We start from the raw sequence: 10,009 nt of genomic DNA on the forward strand, positions 1-10,009 counted from the left end.
GTAGTAGAGTAGTAGAGAGAGAGAGAGAGAGAGAGAGAGAGAGAGAGAGAGAGAGAGAGAGAGAGAGAGAACAGTGCAATATTTTATTTTATTAATATGCTTCTATTCCCAATTTATGACTGTGTTATTGGAATATTATTAACAAGGACTCGAAAGGATCTGTCTAAGAATTAACATTTTCGGAAACGCAGGAATTAGTCAATTACTGCTTATCGTGTAAACGGTCACGTAAGAGAAGTCAATCAGATCGAATTATTATGTCGCTAAGACAGCTTTCTGACTAATGAGGAACTTTAGATTAGTATGTATCGCCTGCATGTGCGTCGATATATACGCATGCTAATGCGTTCCTGGTAATCAGCATGCATCGTAATGACGTGACTTCGAAATCCCTTATGCTGATATTACACAACCTCCAGCATACGAACTGCTATGATAAACTGCACGTATGATCTTTGATTTTCAAACCGAACAAGACCTTTCGCAATTCATCGTATTCAATCCTTTTATCCTCCTTTCATCATTTTGCATCCTTCAATTTGCTTGATCTGTTTATGCGCTTCAAGCTGATTCGTATATTAGAAATCACTAACAGATGATATTTGAGCAACAAATTTCAAAAGCGAATATTTCCCAATAATTTTGCGATTAAGTTCATTATATAGATATTTTACATTAAAATTGCTGATGTATTCAACAACTGTTTGTCATGAAATCTTAAATCCTGAGAATGTTTACGAAAAACTTATATATAAAATTTTCTCAGTTTTTCTCACTGGCACACGATGTTAGATGTCGTGGCATCACTCTATCGAAGTTTGGAAGCGTCTGCTTCGAGAAAAGCGAGAATCATGCCATTTTCCGATGCTATTGTCCCTATCTTTCCGATCGATGGCAGTAAATCCCAGTGCGATAAAGCTCACACCAACAATCTAATCGTTTTTCCATGAATTTATGCGTGTGCGCGTTTTAGTAAAACTTGTACACAAAGCACGCGGCCATGAAATGAAATCTTTTAGACATGCATTGTCTTTTATCCTTTTTATTAAAGTATTCATTTACGACAATGAAATTTTGCGAGAATTCGAGAATGGAAAGGCCGAAAGAACGTATCGTGTCATTAGCGACGTTGAATCTAATTATCTGAATTTGTATCGCGGCGTTGATATTACAATGCTGAGAAAGATAAATTGTATTAACTAATTATTGATGTAAATATTTAATATCATTGCATATGACGAGTGTTGTGCATTTTAAAATCGCGTGTACAAGTTGAATCGCCATCCGGGATATAAAACATGCATACACACATTGTAACGTATGCTTTTACATACAAACTGTAGCATAGAGGTTGGACGAATTCTCGCGCCTCGCTATGCCTTTTATTGGCAACTTTTCAAACTGGATGTGTAACTCACAAAAGAAGAGAATTGATCGGAACATCATCCATTAATGTCTCGAATTTAGCAATTTTTTTACACAAGAAAATGTAGATACAGTTAAGCTTCCGCTGAATCAGGTGAGGTGTGACATTTTTCAACAAAATGAATTTCTATAACTTCTTAAAAAGTACCGCATGTTGCCGGTTTCGTGCAACTGAAAATTCGGTTGTTACCAATCATATTAAATTATAATATATTTATGATAAAGTATAGCATAGGATATGGGATATACATTTGATTCATGTTGATTTTACATCTAGTTTGCAGAGGATTAAAAAAATGTAGAAACTTTACGTAAATTTTATTTAGCGAAATCTTACTCTCTTATTATTTACGACCAAATTTTATTATATAGGTATAGATTTTTTTGAATAAAGAATTACTTTTTATTCGAAGGATGAAATATTTTCACGATAATAGAAAGATAATAAGACCGAATAAAGCAGATCGTTAAATTATTTCATTTTCGCACGCACGCGACGATCGATACAAACAGAGATGAAATAGCCTTTGCACTTGCCACAACCCGATTACGCACGTATCATTCATTCGCGCGGGAATAGTGCTTTCACGTCCGTGTGTCATGTGTGCATAAATATAGCTACAACGGGCGACGGCTTCAGGGCACGAAACCGCAGTACTGCAAAGCCGTGGCCTACTATGAGATGCAAATGTATATTGGCATTATATTGTTGAAAATTGCACGACGCGGCTGGTAATCCGACATGCGAATCGACAGCGCGTTCTCAACTCCTTCGAGACACGGAATTCGCGAACGAATGATTCCCGACTATTGCTACCGGCTTATTGTTAATATTGATTGCACGCTTCAGTTAAGATTTTACAAAGTGAGCATTACATTTTTGCGGAATTGAAGTAATGAACAAATTAGATTTTTAGATTTGTTTTTCTAATATTGTTTTATATTTATGTTACGCACACACTGAGAGAATTCTGTTTATAGATAAATAAAATTTATAGTTAAACACACAACAATGTAGAGGAGACCGGGGCACCGACATGAGTCAAAAAAAATTTAAACTCTTAAAAGTGTATCTAAATATAAAAATTTTTGTATTTTTTTTTTAATAATTGAAGCATAACGCATATTTTAAAATTTAATAAATATATTTAGTAAATATTTATTAAAATATTATTATAATATTTATTAAGTTTTTAAGAAAAAAATAAAAATATAATTTTTTAAGAAATAATCTATGATTCCTCATACCCGGAATACTATAAGTTACACACAGAATAAGTAAGATTATGCAAGAAATAACGGTGACGAAAGTATTTTCAATTAACTTGCACAATTCTTAACATAGTCACTAATAATAAAATATTCAAAAAAATCAGGGCGAATGAATCAGCGTGGTAGTTATATAATACGCAATCTTAAATCTTTATTCCAGAAAATAGAATCTTAAATCTTTATTCCAGAAAATAGAATCTTTATTTTAAAAAGTAGTACGTTTTAGTTCACTTTGGAACCTTCTCAGCAATATAATTTTAAAATATCAATCCCTTCATGTCCAAGAAAAAATCACTATCAGATTAACAGATTTGATGTTGTAATCTATTTAAAACATTAAAATATCTTATATAAATATTTCGAAACTAGTCTATCCAATAAGTTAACATTAAAAAACTGATGACTAACCCCAAGACATAGAAGAAATTCGTCTCGACATTGGATCAAAACCAATTAAAATTTATTATCATTAAAGAGTATTAAGTTAAAAAACGCATATTGATCGCAGCTCGAATAAAACATGACTAATACATTTAATATAATAAGAAAGACATGTCAGGTCAACAAGGAAAAAAAAACGAACAATATCAATACATAAACAATAATTTGTATAAACCGACAAAATGTAACTACCATATTTAATGTCTTTTAATAATTGTATATAAGTTTGATGTTCATCCTCTGTATCTGAGCATAAATTGAGACTATTTTGTTGCATAAGTATATGAAAGCACTCAGATATTAAATATTTATTAAGAAAACGTTTTTCATCGACATTTTCCCGAATCGAAGTCATGTTTAAATTCAATCCGATGATCTGTGATCACCGATTAATTGTTACTATTCCGGTTAATATGATTACGATGATTGGCTCAGCCCATCTAATTTTAAATTTTCTTCCTAATATAAGAGGCATCGCAGGATTTACATATACAATTTTAGGATTTTATAACAACATTTTTTTCTCTTTTCTCTTGGGAGGATTTTTATGGTCCCTTGATCAAATTATTATTAAGTTAGTAAAAGCTAATTTAGTGTTATAGGTTTTACTAATTCTTTCGAATTCGTCTGAAATTTTTGAAATATTACCTTGATCAAAAAGTTCCCGGAATTCATTCAGAAAATTCAAAATACAAGTTTTATTCATCAAAAGTGATATTGTCCCCTTCAAAGTACTCCCCATCGACTGCAACGCACTTATGCCAGCGCTTGATTCAGCTCTCGAAACATTTCTGGAACTCTATTGTTGGTATTGCCATCAGAGCTGTCTTCGATTTTTCCATTACCTCCTTTCAGCTGTTAAAACGCGTAATGGATTTTTGACTCGATCGAACAGAAAAAAATCGCAGGGAGCCATATCAGGTGAATTCGATGGCTGTTGGATGGTATTCGTTTCGTTCTTGGTCAACATTTCTGGAACTCTATTGTTGGTATAGCCATTAGAGCTGTCTTCGATTTTTCCATTACCTCCTTTTGGCTGTTAAAACGCGTAATGGTTTTTTGACTCGATCGAACAGAAAAAAATCGCAGGGAGCCATATCAGGTGAATTCGATGGCTGTTGGATGGTATTCGTTTCGTTCTTGGTCAAAAATTCACGGATAATGATGGCACTATGCGACGGTGCGTTATCATGGTGCAAAATCCACTTCATTTTTAAAACTGTAAAAAATTGAAAATACGTGCAGAGGTAGACGTACTCAAGATGGCGTTTACAAATGTCAAGCTATGGTGATAAAATTTGGTGGGAATGTCAATAATAGATGTGGCAACCTAACCAAAAAAACAGAACTCAAATCAGCTGACTCAGAGCATCACCTGGTGGTAATTCCGGGAATTTTTTGATCGAGGTATTAAAAAGTATAATCCCTCTTGATTTCTTCATTTTTCTCTTGATTTTTTCTGTTATATCGTATCTTTATAAATGAGAATTTTTAAATGTTCGTTAATAGTATTAAAAATTAAATCAATTGAATAATTATTTTTTTGTATGTTTTTTAACTTGATATCCTTTAATGATAATAAATTTTAATTGATTTTGATATCGAGACGAATTCCTTCTTGGGATGAATCATCAGTTTTTTAATATTAATTTGTAATCTATTGGATAGAATAGTTTCAAATATTTATAAGATAATTGTAATGTTTCGAATAGATTACAACATTAAATCTGTTAATCTGATGATGATTTTTTCTTAGACATGAAGGGATTGATATTTTGAAATTATATTGTTGAGGATGATTCCAAAGTGAACTGAAACGTACTATTTTTTGGAATAAAAATTCTATTTTCTGGAATAAAAATTTAGGATTGCGTATTAATTATTACTCTGACTCTCAATCGCTCTGATTTTTTTGGATTTTTTTGTTGTTGAATTTGGGAGAGTTCGTAAGATTATTACTATTATAATCACTAATACAATAAAATATAATTACTATGAATTATTAAATAATAAAATAGCAAATTATAAAAATATAAATGAGAAATAATCATTAATATAAAAGATAAAAAATTTATTACGATAAAATAAAATTAATTGCTTAGAAGTATAAACTGTCTTTTTTAGTACATATATTTTCTGTATTGTCCTGTTTATTATAAATATTTAATATACCTGACCTGGTGTAGAACCTGTAGTATCCAATTATATACATTTAATTATATATTTAATAAAAAAACTATAAAAATAAATATTAGATTATTATATTGTAACATAGTAAGTTGAGAAAAGATATGTAGAAATTTGCATCTTATTTTCATACATGTATCTTATTATAAAAATAATATTAAAACATTTTTATGCGGTTAAATAGTTACTATTGCACCACCAAAATCATTTTTAATGATCGATGTTTTTCGATACAATGGAATTTAATCACTGCCACCTAGATAAAAAGTATAGGCAACTAAGTAACAATCGTATTGTATCAGTAGTATTAATTTAAACATTCTAGATTATGTTAAACAATCGATGACCTATGGTGCCTTAGTTTCCCCTATTTCTCGCAAAGAATGGAAGTTTTCAAAATCTGATAAATTTATTGATTTAAAGAATATTTTTCTTAAAAATATATACATATATTAAATATATTTTGTGAACTAGAAATCGTAATATTTGTACGAGTGAATATTTATGTATGTTCTAATTTTAATCCTCGTTTAATAATATCTGTTATAATAATTTTGCACAGTTTAGTTGATTTTGAAAATAAAATTTTCTTTTAATTATTTGCGCTTTTCCTAAAAAAGTTGTGAGTTACCTTCAAATTCTCCGCTAGCTACATTATATTATTCGACCAACATTTTCATGTTTTGCGTATTTTTTACATTTGGCAAATTAATTGCATGAGGCGAAACATCCACTTTGGAATAATGTAATGCACAAGTTCATAATAAAAATATACAAGAAATTCTGATGAGAGATGAGCGGTCTGTTTGTTTCGAGCAAAGCAATAAATTGCGAATAACGTTCGATGCATGGCATGCGCGACATTTCAAAGGCCTCGGTTTTACCGTAAAGTGCAATGGCTGCGGGGGTGGCTTTGGCCATCTATTAAATCCTGCGCGCTCACTGATTCGGGCATTAAAACTTTAGGTCATCGAGCAACGTATGCCTATGGCAATTCAACTTGAAAGGGGTCGCTATGCGAGGCATGAAAAGGGATAACTATTGTATAATCGTCACTCGTTCAGAAGAGGGGACAGCTCGGCTCCATCCCTAGTCCATTTGATTTAATTGAATTCTAGTCACGTTCCCATCATTCTCCGTCATCAGCGTACGGTAAACTAAGCTTTTTGCGATCCATTTAACAAATCGCCGTGACAGCGTTATCGAAATTATTTTGTAACATCGTTCACGCTATCTCATCGGCGCGATCGCAAACTTCTCGTTTGTTTATCGTTTTGTACGAATTTAAGGCTACAATACACAAAAAAAATATAAAAACATGTAAAACATAATCAATACGTTATTGCCTTATGTAATAATCTTTATTGTGACTGATCTTTACTTGCGTTTACGTTTTTCACGGCTCTTAATCTTCTATTTCTTGAATTAGATATGTTTGACACTAATGGCCGCAACACAGACTCTTGCATAATGCATAGTGCATAAGGGAATCAATCAATCGAAATTCTTCTTTTCTATGGAATGAGGGGAAAGGAAAGCTTCCAATTAGTTGATTCGCTTATGCACTATGCGTTATGTGTTATGCTAAAGTCTGTGCTGCTGCTATTAATCTGTTAGACATGACGTGCAAGTTTCATATTTTAGTAAACTTTAGTTCTTACTGACGCCACGGTAAATTTCGGAAAACAATCTGAGAACTTGTGAAGTGCATGTTCTGATATGCTATATCGAAACGCCTCGAAGTCACACTGTTCCATTTCGGCAGAGGTATTATGGGAGGTGTTATTATAGCAGCGCGGTGTTCAAGATTGGTCCGTGAAATAGAGAACCATAGCAAGATCTGTTAAATGTCATTTAAATGCCACGCTGTCGCTTGCTTGCCCATGATCATTCGCCGTATAGGCATCCGCGCGCGACAGTACGAAACGCAGACCACCGTGAAATTACCAGTGCAGTAGCGAAGGCTTCGCATCATATTTCAATTTTTCTACGTGAACGGTACGATGCATATGAGCCAGCGTACATGTATATAGCTACCTACATTACGTCAAATGTGTAAAATAAACGTACTGATTTTTTTAGCTAATATCTTACTTACGCGTTCAACGCAATTACACAAAGCGACGATGACACATATTTCGTCGAAGCGTTTAATACGACTAAGATTAATAAGATTTTTTTCACTACTTTCATATAAAATCCAACTTGCGTTTGTGCATCGCACGCGATATGGTAGTCGCTAAATTCGTTTTGCTGTAAAAGCGTAATAAAAGAGTGCGATCTCATAAAGAGTTTCCAGCTCATTCGTACGCGATAACGCTCGGGTGTAATTAAGCCATTGCATCCCACTACCTGATTAAAAGGATTAAAATACACCCCTCCATTTTGCGCGACGTTATATTAATAGTAATCTACAAATGTCCCGTCCGACATTACACGATTTGACAGGAGTTATCTCGCACGGCTTTAATGGAATTTGTTGATTAATATCCCTAGAATTAATACGGAAATATCGCGCTTGCTAAATTGCTTCGCTATTGCGCGATCGAGTTTTTGTTATTGCATTCGGCCACTATCAGCGTTGCAAATTCGATCACGCTATGTGTTTCAAGTGCATTTGTCATTACTCGCTCGTTTGGAGGACAGTTTTTAAAACTGGTTTCGATTTATTTTTAGGTATGATAGCTATGTTATTTTATTGTTTCAATTTTTTATATAAGCTTTTTTTGAGAATACAAAAAAAAACATGAATAAATGCGATGGATATTATACAGCAAGATATTAATTGTTTCACACATAGAGTTATTAATTTATGGAATTATTAATCAACTATTCATACACGTTGTAAATTATCGTTTCACACAGGATAACTAAAGATGGTTATTGCATGTATAATAATGATATTATTTACATTTATAGAATTGTTAATAAATACCAGGTATCTATTAATCTGTAGTACTATAATACTATAATATCACATAATTAACTTCAAAGTCAGATATAGAACAAATTGTATAAGATACTGAAATCCAATCAAATTAAATATATAAAATTTGTTTTCTGTTCCTGCATTGGTTGCACTAATTCTACTTCAAAAAGTGTACATTAAAGCGTTTTCTGTTCTCAAAATGGCATTTTTTGTTCCAATACAACAGAACTCAGTGCATGAGTTCACTGAACTGGCTGCATTAGGTTTGAAGTCAGTACAAACAGAGCAAGCACTAATACACTAGTTCAGTCACACAAAACAGACCTTATACAAATAGCGAGAATTTACGAGAAAATGATAAAAATATATAAATGATATATAGTAAGTCTACGTACAAAAATATTTTGAAATTCTATGAATAAAATAAATTGAGCTTTCGAGAATAACAAAGAATAAAAATACATTGACTAACGGGTAATTAAGAGCAATAATCGATGCAGTTATTCGTACGTTGTAATTAACAAATGTATTATTCTTTACATACAAATCGAAAGAATTAAACATTTTGGCTCCGTTTGAGCCATCATCAGCGATGTCCTAACATAGATTCGAAAATTAATCATATAAAATAGCTCTCAAAATATTTTATGCCATCATTATTTTCAATGAAGAATATTCTTAATGATAAAATTGCATTAATGCTTTCATCTTCATCATACGAATCTAATATTTCATGTAAACAATATAGACCATTTTTATCTTGCACTAGAACGTTTTTCATTCCTTATCTTATACTTACACTACAGTTATGGATTGCATTAGTTCAGTTTGGTTCAATTCAGTTCAGTTCTAGTGCAGGAGCAGAAAATAAACTCTTAAATGAAGAAGAAAATCATATCTGAATTATGCCGCGCTTCAATTATTTCATTTATATTCTAAATTAATCTAAACACATATTGTATTTGATCCTTTTTCAGTTATTCCCTGTTATGTTTCCGTATTTTTTTAATTATCATTGTCTGTTTTTTTCAATTTTTTTCTTTAATTTATCATTTGCCTTTCAGAGAATATCCTTGAGGGAAAAATAAACTATTTCTCACTCTACCTTGTAATCGAAAAATGGCCACGATTTCCTTTCTATTTTATTATTTTTCTATTTACACATATTATCTCATTGTGTACTAATATTCAATGAAAAGATAAGAAAGACAGAATTTTGCAAAGTCATGATTTAAGGGCTCACTTGTAAAAAAAATTTTTAACCTAAATGTTATAAGTTATGTTATCGAAAAATCCCACGAGAGAGAGAGGTGGTATTCTTTTTAATACAGTATATCGGGAGGCGGGAGATAAAGCACTTCGCTATTCGGGGGAAGACTCGATCGTTTGGACGGCAAAATAACAGACCCCGGCTGGCATGAGATTTTATGGGTATAGACGGACACTCGATATGGTTCGTATTCCGCGGTACACATATGTATTCAAAAAGTGTGCCGCCCACAGTGGAAGTTGCAACGCGCTGCCGAGTGCGGAGGCATATTTTCAAACAAACCTTTTTTATGGACCAGTTTGTACTGGTCAGTAATAAAACACTTCGATACTTTCACATATACGTACAGGATGGTTTGGACCGTTTGATCTTGCGCATGTATTGTATGAGTTCATCCTCGAATCGTTCAGTCAAATTCACGTAACATCCTTAGAGAACTGAAAAAATACGATGTACCAATAAAAAAAAAATTTATTCCATAAAAG

Source organism: Atta cephalotes, assembly GCF_000143395.1.
Source record: "Atta cephalotes unplaced genomic scaffold scaffold00012, whole genome shotgun sequence".
Classification (NCBI taxonomy): Eukaryota; Metazoa; Arthropoda; class Insecta; order Hymenoptera; family Formicidae; genus Atta; species Atta cephalotes.